This window comes from Pundamilia nyererei, unplaced genomic scaffold (assembly GCF_000239375.1).
Source record: "Pundamilia nyererei isolate P.nyererei 1_Seehausen unplaced genomic scaffold, PunNye1.0 scaffold00118, whole genome shotgun sequence".
NCBI classification, from domain to species: Eukaryota; Metazoa; Chordata; class Actinopteri; order Cichliformes; family Cichlidae; genus Pundamilia; species Pundamilia nyererei.
Window position 1 is genome coordinate 1,195,034 of NW_005187519.1, and position 12,533 is coordinate 1,207,566.

At 42.0% G+C, this 12,533-nt stretch overlaps 1 protein-coding gene across 1 annotated transcript in view; it reads right to left on the bottom strand.

The window, feature by feature from the left end:
• Positions 1-12,533, bottom strand: part of LOC102215280 (microtubule-associated protein 2) — an 83,897-nt gene that overhangs the window by 49,398 nt on the left and 21,966 nt on the right. The window lies entirely within an intron of this gene.

Here is a 12,533-nt window from a genome sequence, read left to right on the forward strand (position 1 = left end):
ATAACCTGAATGAGTTTTGGTGACAACCTGTAAAAATCAGAAACCTCAGCAGAGGTGAACATCCTGATTTCTCTGTATTTATTCGTTAATAATTTTGATGTTCACATCTTTGATTAACTGTTTCATCACTGACATCTTCCTGAGGTCCAGGATCCAAAGCCCAACACTTTGAACTTTTTAAAACTCCACCAAGCCAATGAGGATAAGATTCAAACCCACGATTAGCAGGCCATCGCCTTAACCACTCAGCCACCTCGTCCCTGCATGAGCGTGTCCCTGCTGGATCGTCCTTTCTGCTGTCGGGGCTTCAGCTCCTCTCAGCGTTGATCCTAAACCCTGATCCCAGAGCAGTGTGTATCCATGTCTGTGTGTGTTACCTGTGCTGTCTCAGTGTGTGTCGCAGCTCTCTGGTTTCCAGTTGTAGCCTCTTCTTCTCTGCTTCACTGTGGTCACACACACACCTGCCTCCCTGCAGACACACACACACACTGTCATCAGTTCAGTATCAGACAGGTGTGAGGTTTGAAGCAGCTGAGCTACATTTAAATTTATTTTGATGATTTCAAACACGTCATCAGACTGAAGCGATTCTGTGGATTCATTTACACCCTCCAACCTAAAGAGGGCGACGGTGCACTTCAGCACAAGCTGTCACCCATATGTAACCTTCTGATTGCACACCAGCTCAAACGTTTCAGCACTGACAGCGAATCAGACAGGAAGCGGTCTACACTGCACGCCTATCACCACCTCACACGTCCTTACTGTCGTCTTCCCCGCAGAGCTCTTTGTTTAGTTCACAGTGATCTGTGATGTGATGAGTAGCACTGTGTAGGAAGACTCACACTGAGTGCAGCATGCACAAACCACCGTCCCCCATCCTCAGCACCGGTCCCGGTCCTGGTTCCGGTCCTGCTTCTCACCCGGTCTAGCTTTAGCCTGCGAGCCTTGGATGGCTCGGCCTTTGGGGATCGCAGGTCTTGGTCCCAGTGAGCGTCTCCGTCCAGCTCGTCCACAGATTCCTGAGAGGAAGTCAAACACAGCAGGCCTCCTTCTACGCGATTAAAGGTATTCACGGAAAATCTCAGAGTCTAAAAACGGCGTAAAAACCTCAAAAGATGAAACAAAACCAAACAGAAGGTGAGAAAACCTGACAACAGCCGGACTGTCGTGTAAAAACAGCACCCCCTGGAGGTGTGTTAGTTACATCACATATAAAAGTGTTCCATTGTAGACTGTGTGTGTGTGTGTGTGTGTGTGTGTGTGTGTGTGTGTGTGTGTGTGTGTGTGTGTGTGTGTGTGTGTGTGTGTGTATTGTATGTACAAAGGAGGGGTGCAGGGTTTGCCCCTGTGGTGAATAATTGCTCTGTCCTGGTGCTCATTTGCAGGCATGGCCAAGTGCAGCAGCAGCAGCACCGAAACAAAGACAGCGAGGGGGAACCGGAGGGTGAGGGGGGGGATGTCTGTAGACTGCAGAGGCCGGACCAGCAGAGCAGAAGCACACACAGCCCGGTTTCACCAGGCCTCCGACCTCAAACCACATGAAATGAAATATATTTAGAGTGCAGAGACTAACAATGGTCTCGGGCCAGTAATCCATCACGTGAGCTACTAGAGATGTCAAAGATGTTAATAAATACAGGGATTATGAGCCGAGTGCTGGAGTGGCTAAAAGACTGAGTGAGTGCAAATTTGAATAATTGGAAGGGTGAGTGGATTTAATGAAACAAACGACAGGTTCAGATTTTTTTCTCGGTCAGAATTTGTCTCACTCAGGTCACCGCAAAAAGAACCAATGACTTCCCATTTATAACGTGACTCTCCTCAACCACACACACCTAGAGACTGGTTGGCAACCCCTGGACAACCCCTGGTTGCTAGGGAGTGATGCTTATTCCCTGACCTGAGTGCAGCCAGAACCTCGTAGATTTGAAACAGAAATTTAGGAATTCCTTGACAATGTCACGGTTCTGGGTCAGTTTGACCCAGTATTTTGAGTTTATGTTTTGGTTTAATTTTGCATCAGGGATTGTTCTCTTGTGTTAATGATTATGATGTTTATTATTAGAGTTTCATGTTTCTGTTTATTTGTGTTAAGGATTTGTTCTCGGTTGTATCTCACGTTTAGTTTAGTTCAGGTTCCATGTGTCATTCTCTGTCTGTCTCTCAGTGTCAGGTCTGCGTCTTGGTGTAGTGTTCTCGTTTCCTGTTTTATTGTGAAGGTCTGCGCCTCATGTGAGTGTGTTCAGTTTTACCTCTGTCTCGTCTTGTTGATTATTCCCAGCTGTGTCCACCACCTGTGTGTAATTCCCCTGTGTTTCTCTGTGTGTATTTAAGTTTGTGTCCTCTGTCTTTGTAGTTGCTGGTCCGCCTGCGTATCCACCATGTTTCATCCGTGTGTTCCCTGTTGTCATCATCATGTACCATCGTCTTCCTTCCTTCCTTCCTTCCTTCCTTCCTTCCTTCCTTTATGTTCAGGTTCGTGTTCTTGTTCTTGTTCATGCTCTGTAGTTTAGTTGTCCCAGTATAGTTTAGTTCTCCATTTTGCCGTTTGCCTCTCCATATTTTTGTTTTCAATAAATCACCTTCACACCTTCACGACTGCCTGCGCTTGGATCCTCTTTTTCCTTTTCCACATGGCTCTTCTCACTCGCTGTGACAGACAAATAGTTACAGACTTGCTGCAGTGCAGCAGTTTAAGTACAAAATGACAGCCTTACTATTCAGCCTTTAATAAAGGAACATAACCCAAATACAACCAGTTGCCAACCAGTTGAATTGAGTGTCAAAGACGAGTAACGCTCACCTGCGTAGACAAACTCAGACTGACTGCAACAACGTGACAGCCTGTGTTCATAAATTACGTGGCAATTATGTGTGAACCTTCATCAGTGTGAGAGCGACTGCAGTCACTTTGAATCAGACTGTGATTGTTGCCTTCCTCAAGGTAATCTGTGCAATCACCATCCATCCAAAGTGGTTGCCCAGAGGCCAAGAGTGGTTCAACTCTGGGCAGCCAGGCGGTTGCTGGTTTCTGATAGCAAAATATTCAGTTTAATAACGAGGTAGCCACCAGTTGCAAGGAGGTTGCTGCCCCATTTTTACTATAGCGTGACTGAGTCTTTAGCTAGTAATCATGGGAGCGCATTCAAAGACTAAAGACTTGTTCTCATAATATCCAACCGCACATCCATTGCTTCTAATCGCAGACGATAACGTTAGCAACTTGCTAGCAAATATAGGAGCATTTACTGTCTAATGATCTGGAGTTTGTGGATACCAAGCCTGAGCTAAGCTTACAGTAAACAGTAAACAGTCAATCTTTGATACAGGGTCTTGACTTTGCAATATAAAATCTAAAATGCACAAGTTTACAGTTTCTATAAGATGACCAAAAAAAAAATGCTATAAAAAGTTGATGGTCTTTATTCTGAACATAAGCATTTTTAAAGGACCTGTCCTTTAAGGAGCCAATAAATTAAGCCATTAAAGTAAAACCAGTACAACCACATTGATGTCAAGAGACACTCCCTGACATGATCGCCAAACCTCGGAGGCCAGTGAGGTCGATGTGAAGCTGAATCACAAAGGACAGAGTCATTACGGTTTCCAAAACCACTTTAGAAGTTAGAGGCTGTGCTCCTTCCACATCCTCTCTTAGTCTCCAATCTGAAAAATTATGATATCAGCAATACATACTGGCCACCCTGCTCTCTAAAGATTTTCTATTGGTAATTGAAAAACCAATATCGGTCGACCACAAGCAGAAAGAGCCATCAGCACGAGGCTATAATCAACCTGTCAGCATCGAGGTCTGGATCAAGTTTAAAGAAAAAAATGAGACATTTAAAATGACAGCTGAAAAATAATCTCAGTGTCAAATTAAAATATGAGCTCATATTCAGATTTCACCTCTTCGGGAGGGTTCAGTGCTCATCATGAGCCGAGCAACAAAGCAGATCTGTCAGAGTCTGAAGTCCAGAGAGACGGAAGAGATAAGGAGAAAACTGGATGGATGGAGAGACGAACAGAAGGAATGAAAGGTTGGGGGAGGGAGGCTCAGACGGCCCTGTCAACGCCTCCAGCCTTTAAGGAGGTCGTGCCAGCACCGATTAGAGACCAAGCCTGGACCGAAGCTGCAGAGCCAGCTAGCACAGTCCGGTAACATCTAATCTCCCAGAAAGCAGATGTCGGTTGCGCTAACGCCAATATGCCACAGCCGAACTGTCAACAAGACACAGCGACAGGCAGATCACTCGTCATGTTGTTCACCCAGTGTTTAAGCCGCACACGTGGTTGGTAAAACAAATCAGTGCAAACAGACCTCAAATCTGCAGACTGATCCAACATTATGTCGATCTCACTGCACTGTTGGAAGCACAGGTGAAGGTGAAGCACAGGCCAAACACAAACAATGAAGGTTGTGTTTGGCTTCTGTAAGGGCAGGGATAGCTCAGTAGGTAGAGTGGTGGCCCCATGATCGGAAGGGAGTGAATGGGTTAAATGCAGAGAGGGATTTTCCCCACGGGGACCAATAAAGTACACTTTCTTCTTCTGTAAGACTGGGACAGAGCCAAGTCATCATGATCTGGCTTGGCCGAACTGATCACCGTGACTTCTGTGCAATCACCCCGGGCTCCTTCAGCTAGACGTGGATGATTTGGTCCTGTATGAAGAGCTGCTGGATATCCCTGGACAACACCCAAATCATCACAAGAATAAGGCTGGAAGAAAAGTATTTTAAATAATGTAATTTCAAGATGTACCTCCTCTGATCGAGTCTCTAACTCTTGCCTTTAAAGCAAACACCTGCCAGATTGGAAGCTGAACGCACACATACACAGACAGGGATGGATTAGCACTTGAGGGAGGTCAAATCACTGCAGTGTGAACTAATTCAGCATCATCTGCTTCTCCAGGACAACAACCAGCTGCTGACTATTACTGGAACTGATATATATACAGACTTGCCTGAGTACCATCATAAGATACCCAAAAGATGACAACTCATCTTCTGAAAGCATGAGGAAAAACAAAATGCAGCACTAGCACAAATTACGTTTGGCTGAGCGAGCAAATTTACTGCAGGTGCTTCGAGGACAAAACAGCAGCGATGGCAGCCTCGGTGCTTCAGTGTCATTAGGGCTGTGATTGCGGCTCCATTTTATTTTGTATAACTCGGACTGCTGTAGCTTATGAGAGTGCTGAGAGGAGTTAATATGAATGCAGATATCGATTAAAGATTACAGCGAGTGCTTTGGGAAAATAAGGTCAAACAAGTGTGAGATAAAGGGAATGTGGAAAGCTAATCTTAGGTTTAGATGTTCCATTGATGTTTTCTGACATTTTAAAGGTTATGAGATGAATCAGGATAACAAATGGCAGCTTAAGGAGGCAGAGAATTTTTTTATTACGGCACATCTATAAAGCTGTGTAATGCAACAGCTAAGATGTCTGATGCAACTTGGTCAGACAGATTACATCCATCAAGGCGAGGCTATAATCTCCTGTGATTGGTTGTTTCACTGTCCGGAAATGTTGGAAAGAGGTGGCATAGCAGCTACATGGGTCAGTTTGGAAAATGTTATTTTATTAATCAGGAGTCCCGAAACTGCGATTTTACACCCATGAAATTGCAAGTGGTTCCAACAAGCATCTACTGTAAGGACTGGTTTGTAAAAAAAAAAATCAAACAACAGTCTCAAAGCTCTTTGTCCAAGAAAGAGCTCAAACCTCAAAGTCATCAACATTACTTACAAAAAAAATGTAACAAACCCACACACTCCAAGGTATTTATCTGTAAAGGCTTTTCAGCTTTGCTTCAACACAAGATTTAACCCAACTAAGCACCAAAGCTCTTTTGCAGGTGAAAATCTTCATTGTCTGACGGACTCCAAATCCAGGACTGCATCTCACAATGGCAATCTTTGCTCTGCTGCAAGCTCGAGGACTGCTCTAACCAATGAAGAACTGGTGCTTTTGCAGCTACAGGTTTATCTAGACTGCAGGTCCATCAGTAGGATGAAAGAGTAATTATAGGTTTCCTAAGATAACGGATTCTGTCGTTTCCTGATTACAAGTAGGGCTTTGTCATATTGTATTTCCTGATACCGTGAAGCAATAATACCAGTAGAGATTTTACCCAGATATAAAAATGAGATATCATTGTTATAGCAGCCTTTAATAATGATTGAGTCCCTAGAGCAGAAGTTACTTTAACATCCTCCAGCACAACACAGTACACTACAAAATATGCAAGAAAACTTCTCCAACTAAATACAGAAACAATAATCTTCACTACTTGCACCATAAACGAACCATTTACTCCAGAACGCCATTTTCTTGATATAATTTTGAGGCTATATCACCTACCTGTAATTACAAGGAAGGGTGGGTCTAACTGTAAAACCTGCACGTTCACTGACTAATGACTGACGCTTTATTAGCAAGTGAGCATATGGTTTGATACTACAGTTAATCCTCTATTTTGAAATGTATAAACTAGTACGATTAAGATGTAAATTACTGAATATGATCCAAAATGAGGGCGTGCACCTATAAACTCAGCAGGATAGTGTTTAGAGAGGTCAAGACAAAAAGTCGTTTGACCATTTTTATTAATTTATCTTTTTTACAGCCATAGCTATCGCCATCTGGTGGCCTTGAGATAAAATGAATCTACATCTACAATATGTTTTATAAGGTCTATGGAGGCAGTTGACACTTGTTCTGTTATTTGTTCTTACAAAATTTATACAAACAGCATTATTTATTCATTGATAAAAATTTCCTCTAGAATGAATGGGAATAGAAGAGTTAAATATGAAATAGTGGAAATACTTAAGTAAAATCCCAGTAGAGACGAACTCTTATCACAAAGAGAGTCACACTGGGTAAAAGAGTGCAAATTCCTCAATCAGGAGGGGAACTTCACAGTGAAAGAATTAATTTCAATAAGAGAGCAGTGATAATGATTTAGAGACTCTTTTATAGCCTGCCTGGCTCTGGAAGATGATCAGGTAAGTCTTCAGTCAATAACTAATCATAGCAGACACAACAATGCTAAAACCCTCAAGCCCAATCTAAGAGTCCAAGTCTTTTTTAGTATTTTGGCCTGCTTTATAAAAAAAACATAAAGGTTGCATTCATATGTTTCCTTGTTTCCTCTTACCATGTTAACTCCACGCTAATACTTTCACCCAGACGTGGACCTAATAATCGCCTGTGCTGGCACAGTAATGGCTGAGGATTGGATCACCGCTAACATCAGCAGGACGGCGGGAGCAATCTCTTTCCAGCATGAGGCTGACGTCCAATTCAAACAACAACAACTGCTCCATTTAGCTCGAAATAGAGGGAAACACAGCGGCATCTGCTTGTTTTGTTGTTTGCTTTAAACAAGTAGTAAATTTGATTTAAGACCGTGGAAATCTAATTACTCAAATCCCTGCTGATTTAACTGTCTGTTTAATGGTTAGCAGGAAGTCATCCGTCCCAGAGATCACCAGTAACTTCGTCCACTGTGGATAATTATGATTATTACATTAAAGTCTCTCCTTTTAGTACAATATCAATTTGATTAACTTGCTCAAAGGTTTCTCTGGTTTTGAGTCTCACTCTGCTTCAAATTTGCCTATTGGACAAAAATTTTCTCTCCTATGTTTCTGCCAAGGCATTCACTTATTGATGTTTGCTCTAGGACGCTTTGATGTTAAGAGGTCAAAGGTGACTCTGTTCAGACCAAACATATGAGCTGATCCGCTCCATCCCTTAAGAGCCTTCTGTATATAGACACAACAGCGTGACTCACACAAACACCACTGCGTGACATCTTATCCGAGCCGTGTGCGCTGCAGACACCATAAGAAGTCATTAGACATCCACTGATTTACCACAAAGACAATTATTCTGCACAATCCTATAGCTCACAAATGTTCCTTGCTTTATATTCATGTCTGGTAACATCCTAATTTCAGATTCCAACTATCTGCACTTCAGTTAAGATTTTTAGGTTACTCTGTTGCTGGTTCACACCATCCATCCATGTTCTGCCATTTCTCTGGGCCTGATATGGAGGGGCATCAGTGTTAGTACAAATGCTAAGACTTGCCTCTTCCCAGCAATAGTTTTCCACCAAGCTCCCTAGCCAGTCGAGAGACATAATCATAGCATGTCCTTGGTCTTCCCCATTCTCTTAGTGTTTGGACATACATTGAAAAAAATCACTCGGAAAGTGTTGAAGACCCAGCCTAGTCAGATACCAAACTACCTTTCCTGGGTGGCCTTCTTTTGCTGTATCTAAGGGTAAGCCTGGAGTCCCTTGAGACGCAGATCATTTCCATCACATCTCTTACCAGTTAGTGAGAGTAGGAAAGTACAGTATTAGTAAAAAATTAAACTTAAAAAAGGGGTTTTCTAAACTTCAGCACAAATTCAGGTCTCTATCAGCATGCTTTGTGGACTTTCCAGTCAGCCTAGGAAACATAATAACATGGTTAAGCTTACAATGACAGCTTCAGTCATCAGCAAAGGCAACTCTACACTTAAAAGCCACAGATTCTGTCAGCAAAATGTTCAATTCAGCTGTTTAAACCTTCAAAACTTCAATCTCAAATTCCAATGCCCTGTTCAGGTCTCCTTGAGGAGCTTGACGTTTGCTCCCCACCTTATTCGCTTAGTCTAAACTCTGCAGTGAAGTACACCAGACACCAGTCAACACTTTAAGGAAAAAAAAGAAAAAAATATCTTGTCCTTCTGTTGAATTTAAGCCTTGACTGCCTAAAAGCTACTTCTGTCACCATCTATGCTTCTATGTAGTCATATATTGCTTTCTGACCTGCAGGAACATTTTCGTAGTTTCAGTGATTTTAATAGCTCTAGTCCGGTCTCAACTCGCTGTAGGAGCAGAATGTCTCAGAAAACTGTTCTTTTGTGGTCTTTTTTTAGCTGCTACTATAAAGTAGATACTTTATTATCATGAGAAGAGTCAAGCACATAAATACAAGAAACTATCACAGTCAAACAAATGTTTGCTTTTCCTTATATACTGCAGATAGCGGATACTCATATTAAATACCCAAATAACCACATGAGTTTTTAAGACAATGAATGAATTAATAAAACAAATTAATCTCTGTGAGTCAAAAGCTCAGGATGCAGACAGTGTTTTCTACTTTGAATCTGTAACACAAAGGGAAACCAGTGTCTTCATGCATTATTGTATGGAGACGGTGATAAATAGGATGGACACAGTCTGCTAATCAGTTTGTGATTGGATGTAATCACATTGGCAGTTACATGCAATCTGTTTGTGATATTACAGTGATGAACTGTGATGAAACAGTGAAAAACAAAAGTCTGTTGTTGTTTATATGCAAAGATATTCACATTAACTTCTTACATTCAGAGTCCAGCCACAAACTCATAGATTTTAACCAGAAATACTAAAAATAGTGACTATAAATAGTGACATAGTTGCTGCAGGATGCCAATTTATCTGCAAATTCAAAAAGGGGCTTGGGAGTCTTGTTTCTTTATTCCAAAGAGACGGGTCACAGACAAGCTGTACTCATCTGAACTGACTGACTCAGATTAATTGCAGCATGCTGGCAATTTGTCTGCATTTATAAATTAGACCAGTCCAATTCAGACCACAGCTGTCTGGACACAGGTTGCCTCTCGCCAGGTGATCTATGCATTCGCCCTGTGAAAGTGATACCCCAGAGGTTGAGGGTGTTGAATGTTCACTCTCTGACCAACCAGTTGGTGGCTGCAAGTACGTGCAGTTGGCTGCCAAATGCAAAAAAGTCACATCCAATCACCCAGCCATCACTGATTTTTTTCCAAGTCGTGAGGAGGTTGGCGTCCTATTTTTACTCTGTTGTGACCGAATTGTTTAAGGAAGGTGGCAGGGAGTTAAAATGTGACCCGAAGCATCAAGGAATAAGATAAATAAGGATTCTTTTGAATTGCGACTCTATTAGGGTCCAAAAATAGAAAGAGCTGGTGATAAGCAAAATCAATCCCCTTTCACATCTGCCTTAAATAATAAAATAAAACATAAAAAATGACCAACAGTGAAGACCAGGCCTTATTGAGCCAATATGAGGGTGAAAATAAAACATATTGACTTGTCAGAGCCAATTATAAAAATCATTATGAACCAAAGACTGACTATCGTCCCAGAGTTGCTAATATAATGTGAAAGCTAGGAGGAACAAAACATGAATAAACGAAGGCATGTCGTTCCCAGAGGACCTGTCTAATGGATGGTTACTTCCTGAATGCCTGTTTCATGCTCTGCAACATCAGTTATTCAGTCTAACAAGCTAAATGCTTTAATGGTTGGCATGAAAGCAGATTATTTTTCCCCTTGACAAACAGTAGAACATATCTGCCTCCACAAAGAGGGTGCCTTACTCCTTTTACATCCACACACCAGATGAACTGTGATCCATTAATGTCTTAGGAAACTGTTTATTATATTGACACAGTCACCCTATCATTATTCAAAAGGCACAATTGCAAGAAGGTTGGTGAAAAGCTCTTGAGAGCATAAAAGCCTGAGTGGCTTGTCAAAGTGCAGCCGTACTTGTTTGCCGCTGCCAAGAGTAAATAGCAGGCGGTCCATTTGCCAAAAGAGAGCGTCAGACCATCTCAATGACCGGCTTGCCATTCATAACAAAAACCTCAAAATGTGTCCTGTAACTTACAGTGAGTGCGTGGGAATGTCCAGTCCTGTGCAACAGTTGGACCACCACAGGATAACATATCAAGTGTGATGGATTTTTCCCTTTACCACCCAGCAGGAAGGCCTCAAGGGGGTATATATTGTTCCATCATTCACATAATACATGCACACACACACACTGGCAGGCTAAAGATGGCCTGAGTGCGCTACTCTCGGCCTGTCATTCCTCTCAGATATGAGCAGAGCACAGGAAATGCCTCAAATGTGAAATATGCCTCAGAGAGGCCAGTTTAAAACAGAGACGTGATTTGAGGAGAAAGAAAAGAGAGGAAGTGGAGGGGTGGGTGAAGGAGGCTGATGCTAAGACTGTGGGGGGAATTTAGGGGTTACACACAGTCAAGTGTTTTTATGGACTTAAATAAATTTGTGCCTGTCTGAGGGCGTGTGCCTGCCTTACAATAAATGCTGTATATATTAACTGTCTGCAAGGTTTGTGCGAACACTCTAGCTTGCATGTGCCTGGCTTTACACTAACCACAGGGTGTAGCCGAAGGCTTTGAAGTAGTTCCTACACCCTGGGCTGAACTCTAACACAGGCTACTGTACAAGATCCTGTATTACCCCATGGAAAAATCACAACATGCTCTCTATATTCCCCTTGTAAAACTTCACTAGGCAGAAAAGGCTGAAAAAAGGGCAAAAAATAAAGTATAGGAAAACTGTGCATTTTTAAAAGAAGAGCCAATCACATTTATTTCCAAGCTTGAGATGGTAAATGGACTGTTATGGACTGTAGCTCCTTTCTACTCAGCTGAAAACTTAAAGCACTTTATACTACAAGTCTCATTCACCTTAATTGTATAGTGCTTTGATCTATGCCTAAGCTCTCAGCCTAAGTCACACACTCTCTCACACTCTGATGGAGGCATCAGGGGCAAGTCCGGATTCAATATCTTGCCCAAGGATGCTTCAGCGTGAGGACTGAAGGAGGTAGGGTTTGACTTTACCAATTCATTTTTTGTCTGACCAGAACAGCCGAACCCAAAGATATTTAATTGACTTTATATAAATCATACACTGTTATAAAGAGAGTAAACCTTGTGCATGCTAACAATAGCCAGAATGGCTTCAGGAGGTAAATCTGGATTTCTTCAAATTCAAATTCAAATTTTATTTGTCACACACACAACCATACACAGTATGACATGGGGGTGAAATGCTTGTAGCTGTACAATGCCCGACCATTAAATGACAGAAGAAAAGTTTTACAATATTTACAAGTTAGTTTACTACAAAATTTACAAATTAACTTAGGAATTTACAGTAAAGAATGTGCAAATAGCAGAAGAGATTATAAAGATTAGAAATTATAGGAATTCTTCTTCTTCTGGTGAGTATTAGGTATGGAGCCTGGCCAGCGACACCCAGCAACCTTTGTGCGTATTACCCGACTGGCTGGCGAGTGATTTCTTGAGGTTACAGTCAGTAGCTACCGTGAAACTTGTCACAAAGAGGTATTCAGTGTTACACCGAGAACCTTCTCAGAATATCTTTGATTGCACATTGTCGCAGTTTCCTGTATTGTATAAAGGCAACTTCTTTGATGCTATTCATCATCCAAGCTGAAGTGAAACTTGAAAACATGTGCTGTAGCCCGAAAACGATGAAGGTTCAAGGTTCAAGGTTCCTTATTTGTCACATGCATAGTTATACAAGTATAACACACAGTGAAATGTAGCCTGACACGCTAAACCTGCATTTTAAGCTAATGACGGGGAAGCTTCACTGCTTTCCCAACCCTTTGCTGATGACTTTGGGGGATCAGTCGCTAGCTTGAGGTCAG